Source organism: Pinus tabuliformis, chromosome 4_2 (genome assembly GCF_031772625.1).
Source record: "Pinus tabuliformis cultivar Carrire ecotype Pingquan chromosome 4_2, CPIR1, whole genome shotgun sequence".
NCBI classification, from domain to species: Eukaryota; Viridiplantae; Streptophyta; class Pinopsida; order Pinales; family Pinaceae; genus Pinus; species Pinus tabuliformis.
In genome coordinates this window covers 354,417,354-354,443,389 of record NC_142304.1, presented here as the reverse complement: position 1 = coordinate 354,443,389, position 26,036 = coordinate 354,417,354, and positions in this window count along the sequence as shown.

Below are 26,036 nucleotides of genomic sequence, written 5' to 3'. Positions count from 1 at the left end.
TCTTGGAGGATTTTTAGGATATAACCAAGTTGCAGTACATCCAAATGACCAAGAAAAGACTGCTTTCACCACTCCTTGGGGAACTTTTATGTACTCCAAGATGCCTTTTGGGCTGATGAATGCTGGGGCCACCTTTCAGAGAGCCATGGATATAATGTTCGTAGGAGAGAAGGATAAGTTTATCCTTGTCTACCTAGATGATATAACAGTATAATCCAGCAATCATCAAGATCATTTGCAGCATTTGAAGAAAGCATTTCCGAAGTGTAGAAGGTTTGGGATATCAGTAAATCCTAAGAAGTCACAATTTGCTTTATAAGAGGGAAAGCTTCTAGGACACATTGTTTCTATTGCAAGTGTCAATATTGACCTAGAGTGAGTGAAAGCGATACAGAACTTGTTTGTCCCAAGGCCAAAAAAGGACATCCAAACCTTTCTGGGAAAAATAAATTTTGTAAGCAGGTTTATTCCTAATTTTGTAGAATTGGTAATGCACATCACCTCTATGCTGAAAAGGGGATCAAAGATCAAATGGATTAATGCAGCAAGAAGATATTTTGAAGCCATCAAAAGAGCCATTATGGAACCTCCCACTTTAATCAGCCTAGACTACAGCAAGGAGTTCCATATCTTCTCCTTTGCTTCCAATGACACCCTTGCAACAGCCTTATTATAGAAAGATGATGAGGGTTCAGAGCATCCAGTGGCATTCTTCAGCAAAACCTTAAGGGATGCTGAACTGAGGTATGATATTATCAAAAAACAGGCTTATGATCTTATCAAATCTTTAAAAGCTTTCCGAATATGCATTCTGCACTCCAAGGTAATTGCATATGTGCCCTCTTATTCAGTAAAGGATGTCCTAATGCAGCTAGATGTTGATGGCAGAAGGACCAAATGGATTGCAAAGCCTATTGAATTTAGCATAGAATTGAAGCCCACCAAGCTTGTTAAGGGCCAGGGCCTTGCTTAGTTGATGGCTGAAGAAAATTACAAAATGCTTGACATAAACTGCATGGGTACAAATTCAGAAGATGGACAGACAAAAGAAGCAACAATAGGACATGACCAGTTGTTCACTGAAAATCTAGCTTCTTGTGAATGGTATTCTACAATAGCTCAATTTTTGCTGAAGCTAGAAGTTCCTCCGGGCCTAAGTTCAAGCCAAGCGAGGACTATTAAGCTCAGGGAAGCCAAGTTCTGTATCCATGAAAACTTGCTATATTGGAGGGATCCATCTGGGATCCTTTTAATATTTCTGGACAAAGAACAATCGCTGGTGTTCATGCATCAGTGTCATTCCAGCATATGTGGAGGAGATCACTATTGGAAAACCACAACCCACAAGATCCTCAGAGCTGGGTATTATTAGCCCACTCTGTTTTTTGATGTCTTTTCATTTGTAAGATCTTATGACAAATGCCAGAGGTTTGAAGGAAAACAACAGTCGAAGTCATTACCCTTGAAGCTGATACATGCCAGTGGCCCTTTCCAGCAGTGGGGCTTGGATTTCATAGGGGAAATTAATCCACATTATAGTGGCCAGCATAGATGGATCTTAGTAGCCACTGACTATTTCACTAAATCGGTTGAGGCCATCCCTACTAGGAAAGCTTATCACCATGTTGTTATGAAGTTTTTGATAGAAAACATCTTCACCGGGTTTGGCTGTCCACACAAATTGGTTATAGACAATGCAACAGCTTTCATGGAAAAAGAGTTGGTGGACATGTGTGACTCAATGGGAATTAAGCTAGTGCATTCCACCTCATATTACCCTCAAGGTAATGGTTTGGTAGAATCATCCAATAAGAGATTGATAAGGATAATAAAAAAACTACTGGAAGATAACAAGAGGAACTAGGATTCCAAACTAAGTTTTTCATTATGGGCTGACAGAGTGACTACCAAGAAATCTACAAGGAATTCTCCCTTCAAACTGGTTTATGGCACTGAGGTTGTATTCTCGATTCAGTTGACCCTGCCAGTGGCCAAGTTCTTGTAGAGAGAGCAGAGTGAGGAGAATGACATGGCAAAGAGGATTAGTGACCTAGCTGAAGTACATCAAATCAGAGATCAATTGATTGAAAAATGTACAACACATCAAAAGACAATCAAGGAAGCCTTTGACAGAAAGGCAAAGATGGAAAATTTTCAAATTGGAGACTTGGTTCTTAAGTGGGATGCACTAGAGGAAAAGAAAGGTAATCATGGGAAGTCAGGTGCTCTATGGACAAACCTTTTGTCATTTCTCAGATCTAAGGGAACAACGCTTTCATGCTACAAATTACAGAAGGAGAAACAATTTTTGATGTCCTATTTAATGGGTGGTTTTTGAAGGTTTATGTTAATTAAGGCCTTTTAGGCCTCAGCATTGTAAATATGTTCTTTTACAAACTTTCAGTGTAGGCCTTATTAGACTCCATGCCCAATGGAACACTAGGAATTATTGCTAATCTTTTTTTTGTATGAAAGGCAGTGGTCTACGGTTCTTGAAACCTCACAGGCAGGATTTCATCCCCAGAAGGAGCCAGTGTTAGCCCTGCTATGCAGCGCTGACTTTCTAATGTCAGAGAAAAGCTTGGTCTGTTGGGTGGTGTCTTCAAAGGGGCCTCACTTTTGGTCATTCTTCCTTTTCTTCCTGCCCTGCTTACTCTCCACCACCTCCATTCCCCTATTTGTCTCCTAAACCCGACAAAGTAACCCCCTTTAATTTTAGCCCCGAGTGCAAAACCCCAACCTACCATAAAACCCTACCATATGTCTCCGCACGTTCAGAATTCATCGCGTCGCATCCCCACCATCGATCACCCTGCCGATCGAACGGCTCCCGTCACGCTCGATAAAGGAGACCCACTTTACCAGTCTCCGCTGTCAGATCATCTCCGCCAAGATCTGACAGTATTTGCATTCATCGGGCTGGCAACTTGATCGAATGATAGTGCGTGATGAGAGCTTTTTTTCTCTCTCATCTGCTACCACGTGTCGATCGTTGAATTGAATTGCTCGGCCCTGGGCATTTACCGCTTAACGCCCAAAAGTGGTGTGATGAAAACCTTTACTGGTTAACCAAACTGCCCTCGCCCGTTAAACGCCTGTGCAACTCCATCGCCCGATGACTGTCCAATCTGTCTGCTGAGGATCAAACAGCCCTAACACACCTCGCTCTCACCTCGTCCAATAGCCTCTGCCGAGCCATCTCTGCTGTCCATTTCCCCAATCCGACAGTCATTCTTCTCGCTCGTCCAAATCGTCCACCTACCCATGCATTCCACATCCTCTGACCATTCTGTTGCCCGAAGAAGGAGATGACTAGCTCCGCCATCATCACTCACAATCATACCCCCAACAACCATATTTAACAGAAAGCATGGCCAAGGGAGAAAAGGACATAGCATGACTTTGTAACTGAATTTATTAGTCATGGTGTTATAGACATTTTTGTGCCTTACAGCTATAAGCATGAAATGTCCATAATTCAAGGGATCCAAAGTCCCTGAAGATGTTGTTACAACTCCTAAAGGAACAAGGTCAACCAATGACAGCTTCTCCCCGAAGTTATCCACCAAAAACCACTCAGAAATAGTCAATTCAGGATCAATTCAGAGGCTCCACTAGCTGCCTGCGTTGAAATGCAGAGTCTACACTGGCTAGGTGCACTGCAACGCAGGTGGAAGCACTACCAGGGTGCGCTGAGCGGGAAATGACAAATGGAAAGCTCATTCAACGAGGTGGAAAGACCCTGGAAGCTTCCAGAATCTTCTCCAATGACACTTGCCTCGATGAATTTGACTAGTGATGAGTAAGAGGCTCTCAACCTCCAAGTGGAAGCAAGAACTGACAAATAGAAGCCACAAGTCAAAACATAAGCTAACTCATCCTCTCTGCTTACATCTATATATGGATCTCTCACCCAAAGGTTCAGGAGGCTGGAATTTTGTACTTTGCAGAGAATTGCTGTTGGTTTGAGATTGAGATTAGTACATTGGGTGATTTATGCTTTGTTGGAGAAGATGAAGGGATTCCTTTGCTGGGAGGTAGATGCTGGATCGGAACTCACTTGGTTGTATCTCCTCTTGGGCTTTATTATCATATCAATAAACTATTTGAGTTTCTCCTACATGCTGTGTACCAATGATGTTTTGTTATGCTTACATGTTTAGCTTAATTTGATCTTGAGCTTTTTATGAATGTATATCTGTATCTTCGTGTAGTTTCTCTCTCTTGTGATCTTGCAGAAATTCGGTGAAGCTGGACCGGTGAAGGAGCAAGAAGCTGGGAGCTACTGAAGAGAGGAGTGATTTGGATTGACAAACTAGCGGAAGACACACGTTAGTTAGATCCTTCTTCCTCATTTGCATTTCATAAAGAAGAATACTCAATTAGTTTACCTCGTTTGTTGCTAAGGCACTATCACACCTTAGAGTGGGATAGGGGCATTTCGAATTGGATACTTTTCCCAACAACACATGGACACCACCGGTACGAGCACTCCAACCGACTAAAGGACAACACAACACCTGAATAGATCGGATTCACCCACTGAATCAAGAAACCTCGTCCAAAGACTCCATTAGATAGTTAAATGCAGTTGGTGGTCAATTATGACCCCTCCATACCTAAACAACCAAGTGACCTTGTAATGTAAATCTATAAATATCCAGAAGCAAGATGTAATCAAGGTTGGTATTTGATGTGAGGTTCAACTTCTCAAGACTGTAGACATTTTGTCACTTGCAGCATCTCATCTTCATTTTCAGCAAATAAAAGCTTCTTTTGTTGTTAACTGCTCATTGTCCATTTTCCTCTGTTCTAAGCTTGTGCCTGATGTAATGTGTTCTTAATCTCTTAATGTTTAACACTAGATAACTGTCATCTTATCTCTATGTTAGAATATTGAATGCATCACTGAATAGGTCGCTCGGGTTTCTTTCTATCTAATGCAGGAGAGCTGTCATCCTGTCTTTGCATTAATAGATTAGATTTATAGGTTTATTTAGTAGTTGCAGCCGGCCATCATATGGTCTTGTGTATCTGCTGGTGTGGTTAGTATTCTCCATATTCACCTAATACCTAAAACTGTGAGAATTGGTGGTCTAAAGCCTTGTAGTCTGAGGGTGTTCATGCATGTTTGGAGTGAAACAAAGTAGAAGTGGTTATCTGGCTTGAACCAAACCATCATTCCTTCCATTAAACTTGCAACAATAGTTGAATTTATATGTTACCAGGCATCTCCGAGCTACAACCTAGGAGAGTTTCTTAGAATCCTAACACAACCATAATGCCTACCGCTCATCGCTCATGTCCCATTGCTATCATTTGCACATCAAATGGATCAAGTGGTCCAACAAGCGCTTGGGAACTTTATCATTTCTCCCTATGATCAGGGGCTAAAATAAGTAGCTTACTGCTCCACCACTCATCAGTTGTTGTGTTATTCCTCTTAAGCTTCTTTCAACTTTGGTGACTTTCCGAATGGGGGGAAATGTGGAACCATGGCTAGATGAAACCTTTCTTGAACTGCAACACTTCAAACTAGGATTTCTCCTCATTTCTTGGGAGTTAACCCGAGTGCCATATACCACTGGAAAAATCTTAGAGATGGCTATTTATCTAGACAATTTTCATGCCAAATTATTACAAATATAGACTATCCAAATAATATGAAACCACACAACAATCGTTGACACTAGATACCTTAAACAATAATGACATTATTACCTTATTGAAAACAAAACAAGCTTCCCCTGAGCTTGACATCAATGACAGCAACAAGATAACAAAAATATCTATGTTTTTCATTGATGGAAACACCTTCAGACATTGTTGGTCATTGATGTCTATGGACTGAGATCACCCTATCAATTTGTTGATTCTCCCTTAGCTTTGACTATCTAATGTATTCTCTCTCGCCCCCAATGAAATTGATGGAAATGGTATGCTCTTCCTTTCCAACTTCATTCTCCCCTTTGACATTTCAACCAAGAGTGATATTTCAACATAATCTTACTACTTTGATGTTTACAACAATGTACTCCACCTGAGACAATGTTGGATTCTATGAGGTCAGTACCTTTCAAAACTTTCAAAACTACACAATTATACTCCCAATGTCTAGGATGTGACCAAATATTCTTCCATTCTCCATTATTATTTATTTTCTCTATTTTTGAGGGTTTCTCCCCCTATACCTAGGCTTCTTGTAGTGTTTATTATATCTTTGTCTACTTGACCTAGATTTTCATACATCTTAAGTTAGTCTTGGGATGTGCTAGGTCAATTCTTTCTCCTTCTTTTGTATATCATCCTTTATTCAAATTTTCAATGAATTTTTGTGATTATTAGTTCTTCTAACTTGTTGATTCCTCGAAATCATGTGCATAATTGTTTTCCCATTTAAGTATCCAATATGTTATATCATGTGTCTTCCTTTCAATTTCGATTTCGTTAATAACTATTTTCATCTGAAGTTGTACATGTATCTACTACTTCATTTCTTCTATTAGGCATGTATATTAATGTGGAATTTTTTTTAGCCTTCTGTAGTGCACCTTGTCAATAATACATGGTGTGATGAACTACAATTGGATATCACTAATTTTATTGATAGTGTGAAGGGGATATTTCCTTCAATATCTTATTGTTTTCTTTGCTTCCTTTTAATACATACACATTATCTAGAGTCTTTATTCCTCTCACCACTAATTTTCCTTAGTATTCCTTAATTCTACATCCTCTAGAGGTTAATGTGACTTCATGTTCTCTCTCAACTATTTGACTTTCACTTAGGATGTTGTGTTGTAAGATTTTACCAAGTAGGAAATTGTCATCATTAGTGCTTTTATTATCAAGGTTGACTTTTACTTTTCCTATTAATTTAGTTGATGTATTATTTCCAAGAATAACATTGCCACCTGTTAGGTCCTATGATTCAGAGGATCAAATGATGATTGAATGTTTTCTTTTAGTATTTCCAATTGTAAATAATGTTGTATATTGCAAATGATTTAAATATAAATATATATATATATCTATATATATATATATATATATATATATATATATATATATATATATTATATATATATATATATATATATATATATATATATATATATATATAATAAAAAATGAAAAGAGGGTATATATATAAAAAATGGAATAGAAAAATAAAAAAAAAGAATGAAAAGAACCCCATAAAAATAGAATTGAAAGTGATGCAAATCCAAATGCCACTACCAGATGAATGTTTTCATTTTCTATAATAAATTTGATTGTTGCGTGCAGCTTGTTTAAAATGCCACAACTCAAAGTCATTGTTTGGGTCACACAGTGTAATCATGATCAAACAAGTTTCAATTTTTATTAATTAGGTTAGAATAAATAACTTAGCCAAACGGTGTAATCTTGGCTAAGATTAGATTAGGTAAGTTAGATGAAGAAATTAATCCAATAGTGTAATCTAGATTAATGCAATTGTAGATTAGTTTTACATTTTGAATAGGTGTTTTAGTCCTTTAAATTGCAAAAATAAGTAAGGGTTTGCACTCCTAAAGGCACCCTAATTGGTTTTAGATAGGTTAGTTTAGGTAAAAGATTGAATTTGGTGGAATCAAAGTTACTTGCAGATGGTTAAAGTGCCCATATATGGTATTGTTTTTCCAAAGTCTAGACTTTATTGTAAAATTATATGCACGACGAGATATTTTTACTGTTGGCATTTAAATGGCAAACATATCCCCTCTCCCGATCACATCATATTTTTTATCAAATGGCTCCCAAGCATTTTTGCCCCCCCCCGACCATGTTTCCTTTTATCAGTGTTGGGGGGGGTGTCCCAAAAAAGTGGTTTCTCTGCCGCACTCCACCACTATGTGTCCCTCTCACATTATTTTGCACCCTGCCTCACTTACCACTTACCGCTTATACCCCCCTTCGAAAACCACTCATCCTCACACCGTCTCCTACCAAAGGTCCCACGCCCCTTTCCACCTATCGCTTGGCTCCATGTCGACTGACCGTTACAACTTTCCCTTTTCCACTTCCTCCCATTGCCATTTTTTCCATTGCAGAGTAATTTCTCCCCTAAATAACCATTTCATCTAAAGGTTCCACTCCATTTCCAACTTATAAATTCCTGCACTTAACCCTGATCACTTTCCTTCCAAATTCTCATACTCTTGCAGTGGTATCCATCTGATTTTTTCCTCCTTCATTCACAATTCACCACTGATAGAGAAATTACCCGTGATTTCCTTTCCTGAGCAGTTACCACTGTTATCCTCTGCAAAATTCTCAACCCTCCTATCACAATGGCCACCAAGACCAAAAATGATGCCAATGTGATAAACCTTATGCTTTCTCCCTCTGTGGATTTAGACCACATTACCTTAGCTGAAAGAGACTAAAAAGTTTCCGAAACATAGTGTGAATTCGACCTATTTGAATTACATTGTTAGTTTCGAGACAACCATATAGATCAGTCAAATGAAATTGGGATTTGGAAATCCAGATTACCCCTATTCATTTTTCCTCAATCCTATTATTTCCCAAAGTTTTTCCTCAAATTCCAGGCCTCTTATCTCTCAAGCAAAAGAGGCATCATATCCCCTAATGTTGAAATCCTTTTCATCATTACCCCTGAGGGTATAAACCAGATACTGCAGATCCCACAGACTAAAACCCTCACCCCCTTCTCAATTGTGGCTCTCAAAGAGATTTACCAAAAACCTACTTTTCCCTTGAGAGACAGAATTTTTGAATTCTTCCTACTAGAATATTCTCAATTGCCTAAAAAACCCCCCTTATCCATATTCTATTTTCCCCCAAAGGACCAGATAGATCATCTATGTCTTGTCTTGTCTACTTGGATATTTCTCAGATGAATGGGTAGATGAGCCTATTTCAGGCTTTCTATCCATCCTTTCCATAGAAGAAGGACATTCAGTCATTTTTTGTTGTGGTCACTTTCTTGCAGATATCATACATGAACAATTCCTTCAGTTTCTAACTAAGGGAATGTTTATATACTCTTGTATTCTCATGTATATGTTTCTTTTCTTCTAGATAGACATGTTTACTTTTGTAGTCCAAAAACTCAGTTAGGAAGGTGAGCCTCAGTCTATAATCTTTTGGACTTCAATTATCAGAAAGCATTCATAGGAGTACAGGTTTAAATACTTCATTGACCAGTTCATATATTCGACAACTTATTTGTTGAGCAGCCAAAAAATTCCTAGGATCAATGAAGACATTCAAAAGTTGTTGCATCTCAGTGGGCAGGTGAAAACAGGTGATTGGTATTTATACTGAAATTACATAGATATCAGCGTTTATGGCTCCGAGCTACCACCCTATAAACTACCAAAATACATTCCTATGAGGATATTTTCCTTAGAATAGATCAAGCAAATAATCCAATCAAATAGCATTCACTTTATGGCAGCCAAGAAAAAGTCACAATTCGAAAATCAAAACACAGATAAGGCCATTTATCTGTAATAATAGAGCAGTAAGAGACGAAGCAGACCTCCTTCTAAAACATATGAATTTTCCCCTCAGCTTCACATGGTCTTATGACCCCTTTGGGGTAATATCTAAGCTAAGGGTGGTGCAGAATACAACCCCTTATGTACATAACCAAAGACCGGAAATTGATAAATATATGAATCAACAGGATTGGGTAGAGAACACATTGTAGGAGGTCGAGGAGAAGGTGTTGTCTAGAAAACCTTCAGAGACTCGTACCCCTAGAGAGAAAACTGATAAAAGGCAAAGAGAATATGATTCTTCTCCAGTAACAAAAGTCTCAACAAAGGAATTCAAGATTTACACGAAGAAAAAAAAGGCATGCTCCAAGGTAGATTTCACACCAATGGAGGAAACACATGGTACTATTGTACTCTCTGGCCTTCATACTTTACAGTTTGGTAGTAGTACCACTGATTCTCCATCATCCTCAACCATTAAAGAGAATCTATCGACAACCCCTCATACAATAGGTACATTTGCAGAACATAGGCAACTGGACATATTTCAAAGGTACAAAGAAACCAAATAGAGGAATGAAGCCCTCCATGACAACATTTATACTCAATTTAGGAAACAATGTTCCTTAATTCAACACACACTCATTTCAACCTATGATACAGAGAAAGGGAGAGTGGATCTGGCATTCTTGCAACCTCAAGTACCTAAACCTAAGTGAACAACTGATTTCAAGCAGACCACCTTTGAATTTGAGGCAAAAGATGTCCATCCTTTGGACCAAATGGACATGCATAGGAAAACAGGAGGCATGGTGTATTCAACTTTCACACAGACTACCATTATTGCTTTTAAGCTTCAACTATCTTTGAATAATGTTCAATCACAGCTCAATCTGGAAAAAATTTCCTCTCTGGCCAAAGATAATAGAATAAAATATTTAGAGGAGATGGTGGTTAAATCAGGCTTTGATCCAAGTAATTCAAAGGCCATGGTAGAGATTATTAGGAAGAAAAATGCTGATATAACATCCTTGAGAAAGAAATTGAAGCTCCCTAACACTGAAGATCCTCAATCAAAGAAATTAAGAGAAACACAGATACAAAAAGAGAAAATTATTGAAATTCAGTTGATAAAGAGACTCATTTCCTAATTCCAAATTGCATTTTCTTTCTATGAATGTTGATTTATGATGATGCTTATGATGATATGTGTGTGTGTGTGTGTGTGTACTTGTACTCTGAATTTTGTGATCTACTCATATATCTATGATTGATTTGCAATTTTTCACATCTTGGAAGAATATAAAGAGTTTGGACCCTACAGGATTTATTTCAAATGTAGGACGTTTGGGTATGTTTATAATTCCTACTTTTGTGAATTCAAGTACTTGGAATGATTGTATGAGTTCTCTTTGTTATCTTATTATTCCTCTTTGTTGGGGCTCTCAACCCTAGTTTATCTATATACTATTTTAACTACTTATATAGAAACACGGAAAAAGAAAGATTACATATAGACCAATACAAAAAGTGTATGGAATCAAAAATTTCTACCGATCATTATATTTAGATTTCCAATACCATTTACATAAAAACAAAATGAACAATGGGGACTAACGAGATTACAAGTCCTTTATGTAAGCGGGGGGCGCTAACTACTATTATTTTGTTATTCGAAGAAAGGGTGTGTAAGAAATGTAGGAGAAGGGGTGTGCAGGAAGTGTGGGGGAATGGACTATATTATTTTCCACACCAAAAACTGTTGTGCAAGCAATCCTTTTTGTGGATAGAAATGATCCATCTAGTCATATGGGAGGATCTAGCAACTACAGAAGACAATTACATGCAATATTTCCTAATTCATACTAGAAAATGCAAAGGATGATAGATCTCCTACCACTCTCTAATGCTAATACCCTTTTTGTGGACCTTGACTCTTTGGCTTCCAAGCTCATGATCTCCTCTTCGTTGGTGTAGTTGAGTTCCTGGAAGAAATATCAAGTGGAGACAACAAAACTATACAAAGCATAACATTTTCTAATAAAAATTATGTAAAAAATCAAGGAGAATCACAATAAATGGACAATAATTGACAAATTTATGGAAAGAAAATATATATTGCACTATTAATAGATGGAAAAGAGAGCATTACAACCAATGAAGCCTTGATGTTGGAAGCCTCCTTCAAGTGAGATTCCAAGTCCAAGCCTTGGCCTTCAAACACCTTTTCTCCTTTGTAAATGGGTAGCATTTGGGCACAATTCAGCAGTAGGATGGCAACCAACCAACCATTAGTGGATGGTGGGTAGTTCATTTATAGGGAAGCAGAGGGAGTTCAGGATATAAGAAAACAGGGAGGAGTTCCACATCTCAAGAGAGAGATCCATTGAAAGAGGATCTAGGGCCAGGAATGGGAGGTCTTGTTCCAATCCTCATCTACCTGAAACCACATCATCATTCTCGAGCCTTCTAGTAAAAGCTTCTCCTTCATTTTGAGAAAAACTACTTGAAGAGGACCATCATGGATTTTCCTGATAAAATTTGTGTTGGCAGTGCTAGACATGTGTAGTGCCATAGGTTACTAGCGTGGATTTGCCTGATAAAATTCATGATATGATTTCAAAACAAGGGTTTTGACAAGCTCTTTAGAATTCTTTCAAGGCAAGTTTTCTTCCTTCTCTTCAAGGATGTTCTAAACATGTTTCATGGTGAATACATTGTTTGTGAAAACTTTCATCACCTTGTGACACTTACGACATTAATGACACAAAGCTCAACACTTAAGGATACGAGACTAGGAGTGTGACAAAATATTGTATAACAAAAACAATTGACCTTTCACATTAAAACGATAATTCATTTGGTGTGAACAAATTTCAAGCCAATCAATATTTTTCATTGTTATTCTATAACATATTACTTTTGCTTACATTGCAAAGTGATGTATTAGTGTTACGTTTTCATTGTGAAAAATGCGGAGATGAGGAAGAAAATTTCATAGTGTGCAGTATGGAAGAAGCATGATGAATGTTTCCTCCACATTTCCACCCCGTATAATGAAATTAACTCATTTGAAAAGAAAGGATTTAAATAGATAACATTTCTTGAATTTTAAAATATTAAAACATATAACTACAATATTTCGATAATAAAAATAATAAAACTTGTGCTACATCATATGTTTTCATTGGAGTTATTATTGACTAATGCAGGAACCAGGAGTGACATATACTGAGTGCACTACAGATGGTTCATCATTCAATATAAAAAATTAATTATGACTTGCTCTGCATAGTCGCATAGATTAGAATCATTTTGAAATCCACTTGTGCAAAAGGTAATTGGAAGTTAGCTTCTCTATATAATATTCTAACTACTCATATGGAAACATGGAAAAATAAAGATGTCATGTAGACCAATGCAACAAGTGTATGAATAAAAAATGTCTATTGATAATTGTATTTAGATTTACATTTCCATTTACATATCAACAAAAGACCAATGATATTTTTTATCATTTTCTAATGTCTATTGACCTATTTTGCAAGTGAATCTAGTCCAAAAATTCTTGTTAGCACTAACATTGATAAAAGTAACATATGTGTGAAAATTTGCGTCTGCACGATGTTTTTTTGGTAATTTCAGTAAATATTTTACACAAATTTATTTGATTATTGACCCAACCACCTAGATTCTATTGTCGATTAGAAGATGAAAATATTATTACAGTTGTTTGTGAAGTGATCGATATGTTAAATAACATGTGTGACACCAACACATATGTGAACTGCATACTATCAAACAAATGTATGTGCACAACTCAGGCAAATATGCCAACTACGCATACTGCATTTGAAAACAGAAAAAATGTAAGCTTTATTAACCATTATCAACTTCCATAAAAGTGTTGTATGAGACCAAAATGTGTGGAACAAATCTATGAAGGGCATAATGTCTACGAAAAATGCAAAACTTGTGTGTTTACATAACAATTTTTTTGTGGAAAATAAATGTATCGAAAAAGTATACGGGGATGGAATTGTATACGAACATGCAAAACTAATTATGCATAGCAAGGAATAGACACTTTACCCCACAATGTATCGTATTTATGTATACATTTCTGCATGTTACATATTAATCAATTAATTAGCAGTTTTTTTTAATTACATAAATACTAAGTGCATTTGTTCTAATAACTGGTATAATTCGACAAAATATCATTATATAATTTTTGGTTCCAATATTAAAACTTGAATCTTGATACAAAGTAAGTGTGGAGATGTTGAATTTTGCACAACTAGAAAATATTTGCATAAAATATATTAGGCCACTCAACTCTACACAATGAATATGTTCACTACCCCTCTGCACTTTTCACTCACCCTTTCTCCTTCCTTTGCATTTTGATTCTCCCTTATCTTTGTATTCCACATAATGAAATATTCTTTCACACCTTCATAGAAGGATAATCCAGATAAATTAACCAATATATAATATTGATCAGTATTTTCTCAATATCAGTTTCCCAACTCTGCACAATGAAATACTAAGAAACATTGTTGAGTGACTACATGTGCAGAGGTGCATAAAAGGGGTAATGGTGAGTGTGGAGGTGTAGAGAAGGCTTTCAGAACACGAATATTGACATTTTCTCTACCATAGTTAGTGCTAGTGCTCAATAAAACTTTTGACTACACCTCGACACTCCACACAATGAAAATAATAATACTAGTAACTATATCAATTCATTACCATTAATGATTGCTACATTTGACATGATTTAGAAATTGATATCAAAATACTATTTTATTAATATCATAAATCTTATTCTATTTCGATTAACTAAAGCTCTTCTACCAATAAATATAATTTTGTTCAGCATTTATCAAGTGAACCAACATGTATTCATGGCATTTACTCTATTAAATTGTTTTTCTATTAGACATTTTTTTCTACCAAAATAGAGTGAATGAACCTTGTTATTGACGCTTGCCAAATACTAAGTGCATTAGTGATTTCACATTTGTCAATTGAACTTATATTATACAGTATTAAATGAATTGTGCTACCAGTCTTTTTCAAGAAGAATTTTTGTGCAGGAAAACGGATATGCAAATTGTTGGAAATAATACTGAGAGGGGCGGGGTGAATCAGTATTATCAAATTCTTTTCAATATACCCCCTAGATTTATAATTTAATTTATTCTTCAATTGTTGACCATTAATTTGAATGTCAGTACCATATAATAATGAACAGGATCAAGAAAAGCAGACAGTCACACCAAAGAACACCAGATATAAGGTGGAAACCCAATGTGGGTGAAAATCACCTGCTACAATGTGTCTCTATCTTCTTTCAATTAGAAACTTCTTTCTACAATTATTCTGTATTGGTGCAGTCCTTTACCAGTACGTAGGCTGCAACTTGCAGAGAGCTACAATCCTCTCTTGTTTTCCAGACTCTCCTGGAAGGGAACTAGAACGCCCTTAGCTCTTGTACTAGCTAAGCTACTAGTACGTAGGTGCTCACCTACTAAAGGCTTCAACATTCTCTTTTCTTCCAAGGACCGCGTTTCATAAATTTTCAAACTGGATCCAAGAATCTTAATCAAACATCAATTAGATCTACAATAAACCAACTTCCTTGTGCAAATAACTTCTCAGAACACAGTACCAGTAATCAGGCACCAATTCAAAACCCTGAACACAACAGTGATAGACAGAAGCAGCTAAAACATATATCAAGAGAAAAGTCTGCAAATTCACCAATAGTAACCTGCGGATGTCTGTACTTTCTCTGTCAGTGGCCTGCATAGCTGGTGGGCTCCAGTGTTGTAGCAATAATGCTACAACTCCTGGAGCTTCCTTCTCTAATTTTATCAACCCAGTAGTTCGTAACAAACTTGGAAGCGACGGTGATGTATGCACAAGTACTAGCTCTTGTCGCAGCTGTCACTTGGTCAGCTGGAACAAGTCCGCTAGGGCTCAAGCCAACTTCTATATGTTCTCAGAAGAAGCTTTATAAATGATGAACGAAGGCTATCTCAAAGGAAATTAACCTACTTTGCAAGAATGAACTGAAAGCCAAACAAACATGGAAACCCTAGTAAACCCTAATCTGACTAGCTTAATCTTTATGATGCAATGGTGGGAATGAAACTTCTAGAAATGATGCCATTACTTCTAGTGAGATGAGATGCATGAATTTAAACTACTTCCATTGAAGAGAACATGTTTTTGTATTTTTGCTCAAGTGGGTGGAGTTATTGTGATTGTGCTTCTTACTGGGTCTTGACTGTGCAGGGGTAGTTCAAAGCGGAGGAAGGCTTGGGAAAGGTCAGGAGGACTCTGAGAGGTTCCAGGGTATCCCTCACATCATTCCACAGAATTCCACAACGTTCGGGTGCTTGGCAACCGTGTTTGCAGGCTTCTATAGGATGTCTGCAGGGGATCCTACAGGAAACTCGGGATTTCTACAGGAAGTTTGCTAACATCTACAGGATGTTCTACAGTCGGAGTTTTGGGTGATGGAGGAGTGAATGAGCTATGTGGGTGGATAGGTAAGATGAAAGAGGAGCTTGTGATGACCTATGGATAGAGAGATGAGATGGGGAAGGCATGTGTATAGCTGGTTGGTCGATAGAAGGGTAGAGTAGTGGAAGGTCAAAAAGATTGAGCAACGTGGACAGTAGAAGGGTTGGAAGGCAAATGAGCTGAACAGAGGATGAGTAGGTGGCTTAGGCACAGTTCAGAAGGATAAGAACACGATGAAGTGGTGCTGCGCAGTGTAAAAGAAACAAATCACCCTTATCTTGCATGTAAACGAAAGTTCACCAACCTATTCTAACTGCTTTATTAGGAATCAAAGAACAGCAATGTAAGCTGAAGGAAAACCGTGCATGATGTTGAACCAAAGAGTCATTACTCAAGATATAATCTTATGGACAATTCTTCAACCGAAAACATTACATCAATACTTGCATGCACATGTTAAAACAATGTTCTTGGCAGTTGGCACGGTCTACACTTCCGGTCCCCAAACAAAGGTGAAAGTGAGCATGCATTCAACCTTTTTTTTTTTTTGAACTTCAACGTAACTTCAATCTCCCTACGCTAATTCTGAACTACTGAAACAACTGCATTCATGAAACTAACCTACATAACCAAACCGAAACAGTCAACTCAGCAAACTGTATTTTTCAAGTGCATGTAAAGGAAAGAAATGCAATGATAAAAGAAAGACAAGTAACAATACAAAGAAAAGGAGGTCTATTGCTCTCAGGTTGGGCCCTAACCTGAGAGCTATAGCTCCTCTAAGAACTCAGAATTGAATCCAAATCTGCCTGCCTTTTATTAAAAGATCATAATCATAAGTCTAACAACATGCCAAAATTAGCTTACAAAGAGCAAAAACAGAGCTAAAGCTCGTGATTCAAAATCTACAACAAAAGTTCGAGAGTCTCATCGAAGGCTACGGCCTCAATATTTATACATGATGAGGGCCAAGCTGGCCTCCTCAATTAGTGGGGCTTGGCTGTCCAACTAAAAGTGAACTGTTGTTCCTGTAGAATCTGTTGGCTGCCTTCTAGCTTGGTGGTGATAGTTGTTGGAGCTCGGAGTTGGGGTGGAGATCACGAGGAAGGTCATTCAAGGCTGTGGACAACCTCCCTATAAACCCGCAATTCCACCTTGGTTGTCTCCTTGTCTTCATTTGCGTGGTCCTTGCTCCATTTAATGTCAAAAAAACCTGAAATCATCATGTATTAGCCACATAGGCATAATGACTGCCCTTCTTCCTACAAATAACACGAATATACTAAGAAATGATGCATAAGTGATAAAAAATGAAGGGTTGAGCAAGGTAAGTAGGCCAAATGAGCCCAAATTGTTACCAAAAATTGGGGCTCATCATCACCCCCCAGCTAAATTATTTGCTCATCCTTGAGCAATTTTGCTCCAGCTCCTTGTCCTTGGCCGAGAACTAGGCTCCAGAATATGCTCTTTCTTTCCTACTCTTGGTGGCTCTGCCTGTTCTGCCCTTGCTGGTGATGAGGGTGCTGCTCCTTCCCTCTTCTCTGTTTCCTTGACCTTGAGCCGGGCTTTTGAAGCCGATTGGTCTAACCTTCCTTTCCAAGTAGTTGTTTTTGGGCTCCCCCTCTTGTAGGTGACCGATATCTTCGAGGGGGACCTCTCACTGGGTGAAGTAGGCGCATCTTCAATGATGATCGGGTTGCTGGACAGAGGCTGTGGCTTGCCCGTCTTTATTCTCACGCTTCTTCGAGCTTTAAAGTATAGATGGGTCTCCCTCTTTCTCTTCTCCTTTGGCTTAGGAGGTGTGCTGAGGGCAGCCAGCACAGCTGCTGCCTCCCTTTCACGAATGTCAGCTTTCTTCTCCTTGGGTTTCACTTTTTCGGGGCTTCCTGTAGAAGACCCTGTTTTAGTCGATTTCGGGCTTCCTGTAGAAGACCCTTTTTTAGTTAATTTCAGGCTTCCTGTAGAAGCTGGTTTCGGCTTTCCTGTAGAAACAGGTGTCACCGCCTTGGTTTGCTTTGTTGCATGAGTTTTTCTTTTTGACTTGGTTTCGGTCGATGTCGAGGCACTCTTGCTGATGTGGACCTTCTCAGCCTTGTCCACTCTGCCTTGCAACCTTTTCTCTCTTGCTGTCAAGATGGGTGTGTCATCTTTCTCCTTGTCACCTTTTTCTCTTGTTTCTTTTCTTGCTTTTTCTTCTTCTTTGTGGTCGGGGTCTTTTGGCCTTTTTCTTTCTTCACTGCGGGCACGGACTCTTTCTCCTCACTACTAGATGAACCGAGCTCTTCGGTTAGCATCTTTATGTCCCCATCCTTTGTCAAGTTTCTGAAGGCTTCCCATGAGAGAGGAACCTTGTATGTGTGGAGCGCATCCTCCACAAGGAGTTTGATGAGTCCATGGTGGGCTACCTGGTCTGGTGTGCCTTCTTTTAACTTGGTTGCACACTCAATCAGAGACTGTAGTAGAAAATAAGGGAGACTGAGTTTGTTTTCTACAGGTAGATCCATCTGGTGCCGTAATTCAGTGAGTAACGGAAAATGATACCCGTATACAATGCTAAAACGGCCTTCGCAGGTGATGCACTTCATAATTTGTAGGCTAACTTCGTTCCACGATGGCAGTAAACTGGTTCTAGGAACCCCATTTTTGTCTTCTGAGAATTCCTCCTCTGGTGGAAAGAATTCTTTCTTAGCTTGTTGGCCCAATTTCCTTTCTTCTTTATCCCATGGTAATCCCATTGGGAGCTCCGTAACTCAGCTGATGAATTGTGGGGTGAGTTTAAGGCTTAAACCCCTGAAGTTCACGGTGGCCAATGTTTTATATTTCGGCCTCAGAGCTTGCAAAAACTCTTCTGCCACTTCCTCGTCATAGCCCTACAATTTGTCACAGAAGGATATCCATTGCGCTCGTGTGAAGAGCTCCACCACCTCAGGATTTTCTCTTAACTTCGCTGAATCAGTGGGCTCCCTTCTGATGAACCCACCCGGCATGGTGAAAAACTACTGCGTTAGCTGGAGGTGGCAAATGCGGAAGAAATTTGGTCTACTGGGATAGAGCGTAGGATTACGCCTCTGTCATGCACATAATTCACACAGCTTATCCCCTGAGAACCTTTAACACAACTAATTACACTGACATCCTGTAGGATGACAGTTCATGCACGGTAAACAACATTTGCAACAATTTTCTACGACCAGACTGTAGACGACGATTCTGCCACCTTCAAAAACCAATTGCATGGAGATTTCAGCTTACTGTTTTAATCCGCCACCTTTTGACGTGAGGAACCCGACTTCCTGTAGAAGCAGCTTTCCTGTAGGAGCAGCGCGCGATTTCCGGGGAATACTGCAGTGGGTCTGCGCTCTTGGTGTTGCTTCACAGGCGTTCTGATGGCCAAAGACTCGGAGTATCGAACTGCAGAGGGATCCGGATGATCACTCGAGTCTCAAACGGTGAATGATAAATGCATGGGGTGGCAATCTAGCCGATTAGATTTGAATCGGCGGAATCCATGGCGCGGGGGTGAGTTGTCCCTGCCGGACCATTGGGCGACGTCACACCATCATTCTTCTGCAAGTTCCCTTACTGCCGCATCATTCCCCGCAGATCCGCCGCCGCCATTCTCGTTAGAACTCGTTTCTCCCCGAGTGGGCGGTTCTCACGTGTCCACTACCTGTTTTTTTCCACGGCCACCATTCACACATCCGGCTCGACCAGCTGACTGGTCGACGTGGCCAATCGATTGACCATACAACCGCTCAACCCATCCACTTCACACTTGCAAACATTTTCAAAGTAAAATTCATGCAATTCGACGGAAGAAAGGGTCGAGGCACTTACCTGTGCGGCCGCAACACGATTGTTCAGGCTCTTGGACGATAATGAGTGGATTTGGTTGCTGCCGCTTGATTTTCACAGGCCCGGAGGTTCACATTCATAGGCCGCCGACGATGGATCTTATGATGCGGCTGCATGTGCCTACGTGTTCATTGCATGTGGCAAGCACTGTGAATAGTGTACACTCTAGCGGGCTCAACTGTTACGGGACTCCTGCAGGATGTCTTGTAACAGTTTTTCCTCCTCAGGTGCATGCTGCACGACGAAGGCACTGGCCTCACGGTCATGCTCACAGAGCTCATGGATGGCTGGGATGGATATGGTATGACCTCTCAGCATTTTTCCATCTCAAAAAGTGCTTTTCTCTTGATAACTCAATGATCTGCTTTGATGGTGCAGGTAACTTCATTGCATGTCGACAGGGATGGTAGAAAGAGGTGAAAACAGTGTATAAGGGTGACAACAGTAGCTTGCATGCGTCCAAATCGCTCCTTTGTCGTTATATCTCCTCATAAAATGAATTCTGGGCCGTCCCGAACTTCTACAGGAAGTTTCCTGTAGAAATACAGAACTTCCTGTAGAAGGTTTGCGTTTCCTGTAGAAAGTCTGCACCTTCCTGTAGAAAGTCTGCATCTTCCTGTAGAAGACTCAAGCCGAGATGAAATTGTGCACATACCTTGGATAAAATGAGTATTCTTGGAGGAGGTGCTGGTGAGGTCTCCTGGCAGCATGATAAGGATCTCTGGCTTTGCGTTAAAAGACCTCCTCTCCTTCATAGAACAATTTCACATTATTCTTGGAGGAGGTGCTGGTGCTTATTGTCTTATTTTCTCTTTTCTTTTTTCTCTCTTTTTTTTTTTTTTTTTTTTTTTTTAAATAGCAGGGGTGCCTCAATGAGGTTTTCACCCTTGCCATCTTCCTTAAGCGCCTCAGAGAGGTTTTCACTCAAGGATCTTTTTCAAATCTCCCTTTTTTTTTTGAAAGACAATAGGGGCGCCTCAATGAGGTTTTCACCCCTACCACCTGCCTTGGGAGCCTCAGAAAGGTTTTCACCCAAGGATCTTTATTATTATTTTTTTTTTTTAAATCTTTTAGGGTATGCCCAAAGCAGAGGCAGAACCCTTCTCTATGACCAACACTGATTTCTCCATAGTTTTGATGAACTCTTGTCTTGAGAGAGGTTTCTTGTAGATCTTCAATCGATGCCCATTGACAAGCATGGGGATGGCTTCCTCATCAATGGCTCGAATAAGAACAGATCCATTGTCATGGAATTTTTCCACTGCATATGGTCCTAGCCATCTGGTTCTCAGCTTCCCCTTGAAATCTTTGTACCTGGAGTCATACAACAAGGCCCAATCTTCCGCCTGGAATTGCTTGTCATGGAGGTGTTGGTCATGCCACACCTTTCTCTGAAGTTGAACCACTTCTGAGTGAAGGAGGGCCTGCATTCGGTGCTCGTCCAGTCCATTCAGCTGCAATAACCTTTCTTGTTGTGCATGGCTGAGATCTAGATCTAGCTGAGCTGCCATCCTCAAAGTGTTGTACTCAAACTCAATGGACAGCAAAGCTTTGTTCCCATAGACCAACTCATAAGGTGTGAAGCCGGTGGTGGTCTTCCAGGTGGTGTTGTAAGCCCATGTGGCCTCAACCAGGTGATCTGCCCAATCTTTCCTACTGTTGCTCACCACCTTAGTCAAAATCCCTTCCAATGCTCTGTTGGTGACTTCCACTTGCCCATTTTCCTGTGGATGATAGGGGGTGGAAGTCCTATGCTTGATTTTGTGGTGAGCTAGTAGGTCTTCAATCAAGTTGGATGTGAACTGGCTCCCTTGATCGGTGACCAGCTCTCCTGGGTAGCCAAATTTGTAGAAGATGTTTTCTCTTAAGAACTCAGCCACCTTCTCTTCTGTTGCTGCCTTGATTGCTTTAGTCTCTGTCCACTTTGTCAGGTAGTCAGTGCACACAATGATGTAAGACCTTTGCCTCGAAGGAGGGTTGATTGGACCCACAAATCCATGCCCCACTTCTCAAATGGCTCAAGAGTCACTTGAGGTTGGAGAGGCATCTCATCCCTTGGAGTCGGTTTCCCCATTCTTTGGCATCGGTCACATTGGCTGATATATTTTCTGACATCTTGATGAAGTGTGGGCCAATAGTAGGCTGCCTGCAGGATTTTGAAGGCAGTCCTCTTTGCTGCAAAATGTCCTCCACAAGGCCCATCATGATAGGTGAGGAGGATATCAAAGACTTCCTCCTCCCTTACGCAATGCCTTAAGATCTGATCAGGGCCAAGCTTGAACAGATTGCCCTCGATCCAAGTAAATGAGGCACTTTTTCTGATGATTCTGCTCTTCTCTCTTGAAGATAGGTGCGGAGGGAACTGTGCTGAAACAAGGTAGTTTGCTATATCAACAAACCATGGAGAGAGTATTGAGATAGAAAACAGATGTTCATCAGGCATCTGGTTATCCACTGTTCCATCCTCATCTGCAGACAAATCCAATCTAGATAAAAAGTCTGCAACAACATTTTCTTTACCTGGTTTGTCAACAATGGTCAAATCAAACTGCTGCAACAAAAGTAACCATCTAATAATATGGGCATTCACATCGGGTTTATTCATTAAATATCTAATTGCAGCATGATCCGTATGTACAAAGGTTTGATAGCCAGTGATATAATGTCGGAACTTGTTTAGTGCATGGACCACAGCCAAGAATTCTTTCTCGGTTACAGTGTAATTCAGCTCGGCTTTGGACAAGCTTTTGCTAACAAAGTAAATGGCATATGGAAGTTTTTATTCAACTTGTCCTAAAGCTACCCCTATGGCTTTGTTTGAGGCATCAGTGTGGATGTGGAAAGGTAGGGCCCAGTTTGGACCTCTCAAGATTGGGGCTGACACCAACTTGTCCTTTAATTCATTCAAAGCCCTCTGACAATCGTCAGTCCATTTAAACTCCACATCTTTTGCCAACAGACCAAACAATGGCGAGGCTAACTTGCTGAAGTCTTTAATGAATCTCCGGTAATACCCTGCTAACCCTAAGAAACTTCGGACATCCCTTACCTTTTGGGGCGCTGGAACCTTCTTGATGAGAGCAATTTTGTTAGGATCCACTTGTAACCCTTGGCAAGAAATGGTATGGCCTAGTACGGTCCCTTCAGTCATCAGGAATTCACATTTTTCAGGACTAAGGGACAGGTTCATCTCAATGCATTTGGTTAGGACCTTTCCCAGATTGGACAATGCTTCCTGGAAGTTGGACCCATAAGGAGTGAAGTCATCCATATAGATTTCCACCGCATCATGGACCAACTCCGAGAAGATGTTCAAGACAGCTCTCTAGAAGGTAGCAGGAGCATTGCATAGCCCAAAGGGAAGAACTCGGTAGGCAAAGGTACCCCAAGGACAAGTGAACGTGGTCTTATCTTGGTCTTCCGGGCTGATTTGGATTTGGTTGTACCTGCTAAACCCATCCAGGAAAGAGAATAACTTCTTTCCTGCTAGTCCATCCAACACTTGATCTATGAAAGGTAGAGGGAAATGGTCTTTCTTGGTAGCTTTGTTCAGTTCTCGGTAGTCCACACAGATTCTCCACTTCCCATTTTTCTTGGGAACCAACACCAGAGGGGACACCCATTCGCTATCTGAGATGGGGTAAATGAATCCGGCATCCAACAGTTTTTGCAATTCTTCCTTGACAATGTCCTTAAGGGCTGGATTCATTCTCCTCTGAGGTTGCCTAACCGGTTTACAATCCTCTTTGATGTATATGTGATGGGTACAGACCGAGGGATGGACTCCTTTCATCTCCTTATAGCTCCAAGGAAAAGCATCTAGATGGCTGGCCAACAGGCTACACAGCTCCTTTTCCTGGGAAGGAGATAGGGAGGAGCAAATATTTAACGTTCTCTCAGGGCCGAACTCCACATTCTTGACTTTGGGAGTGACAGGGTTGGTGGCACAAAGGTCCACTAAGGTGCTGGCTTGGGCGTCCTCCACCAATTTCTCTAAGGATAGTGCTCTGGAAGGTGGATTCTGGATCAAAGTCTCCATCAAGTCATCCTCAGTTGGGGGGTCTCTTCTAGTGGTATCTAGGGTGCACAAAGGTGATGAGTACACCTCATCATCTTCTCCTTCCTCCAACCATAGTGGTAAGTCATGCTCTAAGGAAGGTTGGGCAGGAGGATATAGGACTAGCTGCTTGGACATAGGACCATTTTTGATGGTCATGTTTCCTGCACGGCAACTTATGTAAGCATCTACAGTGACTAACCAAGGCCTTCCCAAAATAAGAGGGTATCCAGTAAGCTTTGCCTTGGGTTGCAGAACCAAGAAATCTGCAAGGTATTCCCAAGAGTCGACAGAGACCAAGACATCCTCCACAATCCCCTCGGGAGTCACAGTGGAGCGATCTGCTAGTTGCAGTACTGTTGAGGTCTTCCTCAAAGAACCCTGAAGATTGAGTTTGAGCATGGTATCCCTGGTCATCACATTAATGGCAGCCCCCAGATCAATCAAGGTGTGAGGTATGATGGTGCCATTGATGTGGACATCTACTACAGGACTCCCAGGATCTAGATACTTTGGGTAGATGACTTGTCCTAACATAAGGTCAGACAGTTGTCCTAAGACATTGATGGTTGAAGCATCTCTCTTTCACCTACCTGGGTGTTTGAAACACTTTTCCTTAACCAGTTTGTTGTATATTGGCACATCCTTGATGGCTTGGAGAAGTGGTATTTTCACACAAAACTGCTTGAGCTCTCCCAGAAACTCATCCTCCTCTAGGTTGGGTTGTGTGGTGGCTGTTAGTCTCTCAGGAAAGGGTGGAATAGCCTTTGGTTCACTTTCCTGTTTGTCCTCCTCATCCTCTGGGGGAGGAGGTTGGCGATCCGGAAGAGTCTTTCCAGATCGAAGATTGATCTCCTGGATCTCCACAGCATAGGTAGGACATGATGTTTCCCCAGTGTATACCTGCTGGGCCTGTCTATTGTTGGGGTTCGGGTTCGGTTGAGCAGGCATTTGAGGTTGCCTTGGAGGAGCAGGAGGTAATGGTTGAGGTTGAACTGGTGGTGGAGGCAAAATTGCGGGAGGAGTGTTGTACTGGGGCCTCCACCCCGACTGAGGTGCATTCCACTGAGGCTGTGGCTGGGCATGTGAATGATATGAATGAGTAGTGGGTTGAGTAGGGTACTGAGGTGGATAAGACCATGGAGGAGGCATAGACCAGGAAGGATGAGCAGGGGACCCCAGGAAGGCATAGGAGTCGATTGGTTGGGGCTGTAATAAGCTTGAGGTGCCCCTTGCATCCCCTGCCGGTAAGGTCTAGGTCCTTGTGGCCTCCTTTGGTTGAGGAAATAGAGAGGTTCAGTGGGAGCTTCTGTCCCTTGGTACATAGCTTTAAGTCCAGGTAAGGTTGGGCATTGATTTGTGGGATGGTCCTCCTCACAAACGAAGCACACTTCGACCGAATGCAATGGGCATTCGTTCTTAGGGTGTCTCCTTGTACATCTAGGGCGGAAGATAGCCAAGGCCCTCTCAGCTTCTTCCTTCTTCTGCTGGATCCTGAATGTGTCCAGTTGCATGGCGATGGTCTGTCTCACCTCACTCTTAAGATCTTCTAATTGATTTGCAAACTCATGCTTGGAGAAAGGAATACCAGCTGAGAGAAGGTTTCCTCTACCTCATTTCCGGGCTACCCTAGAGTGGTTTCTGAACACAGTCTTGATGTCCTCATAAGGCAGCTGGTAAATATCTCCCCCAGCTAACATGTGAAGGGTATCTAAAAGGTCTTCAGGGACTCCTCGGAGCAGGACCAACTTGAGGGATTCAGGGTCAAGTGTGCACCTGGCCCGCTTATAGCTAAGTTGGAACCTCTCCTCATAATCCTCTACGGACTCATCATTTCCCATGGTCATCCAAAAGATTTCTCCCTTGGTTTCCTTGGACCTACAGTAGTCCTAGTACTTGGTATTGAAAGCTTGCTTCATCTGAGCCCAAGTGGTGATACTATTCCCAGGTAAGCCCATGAACCAGCGTAATGCTGCATCCTTAAGAGTTGAAGGGAAGAGTTTCAGCTTCTGCTCATCTTCAGTATAGTCATAGGTTCTACAAAGGATAGCAAACTCAAACAGGAAGGTATCAGGGTCTTCAGTAGTCATTCCATGGAA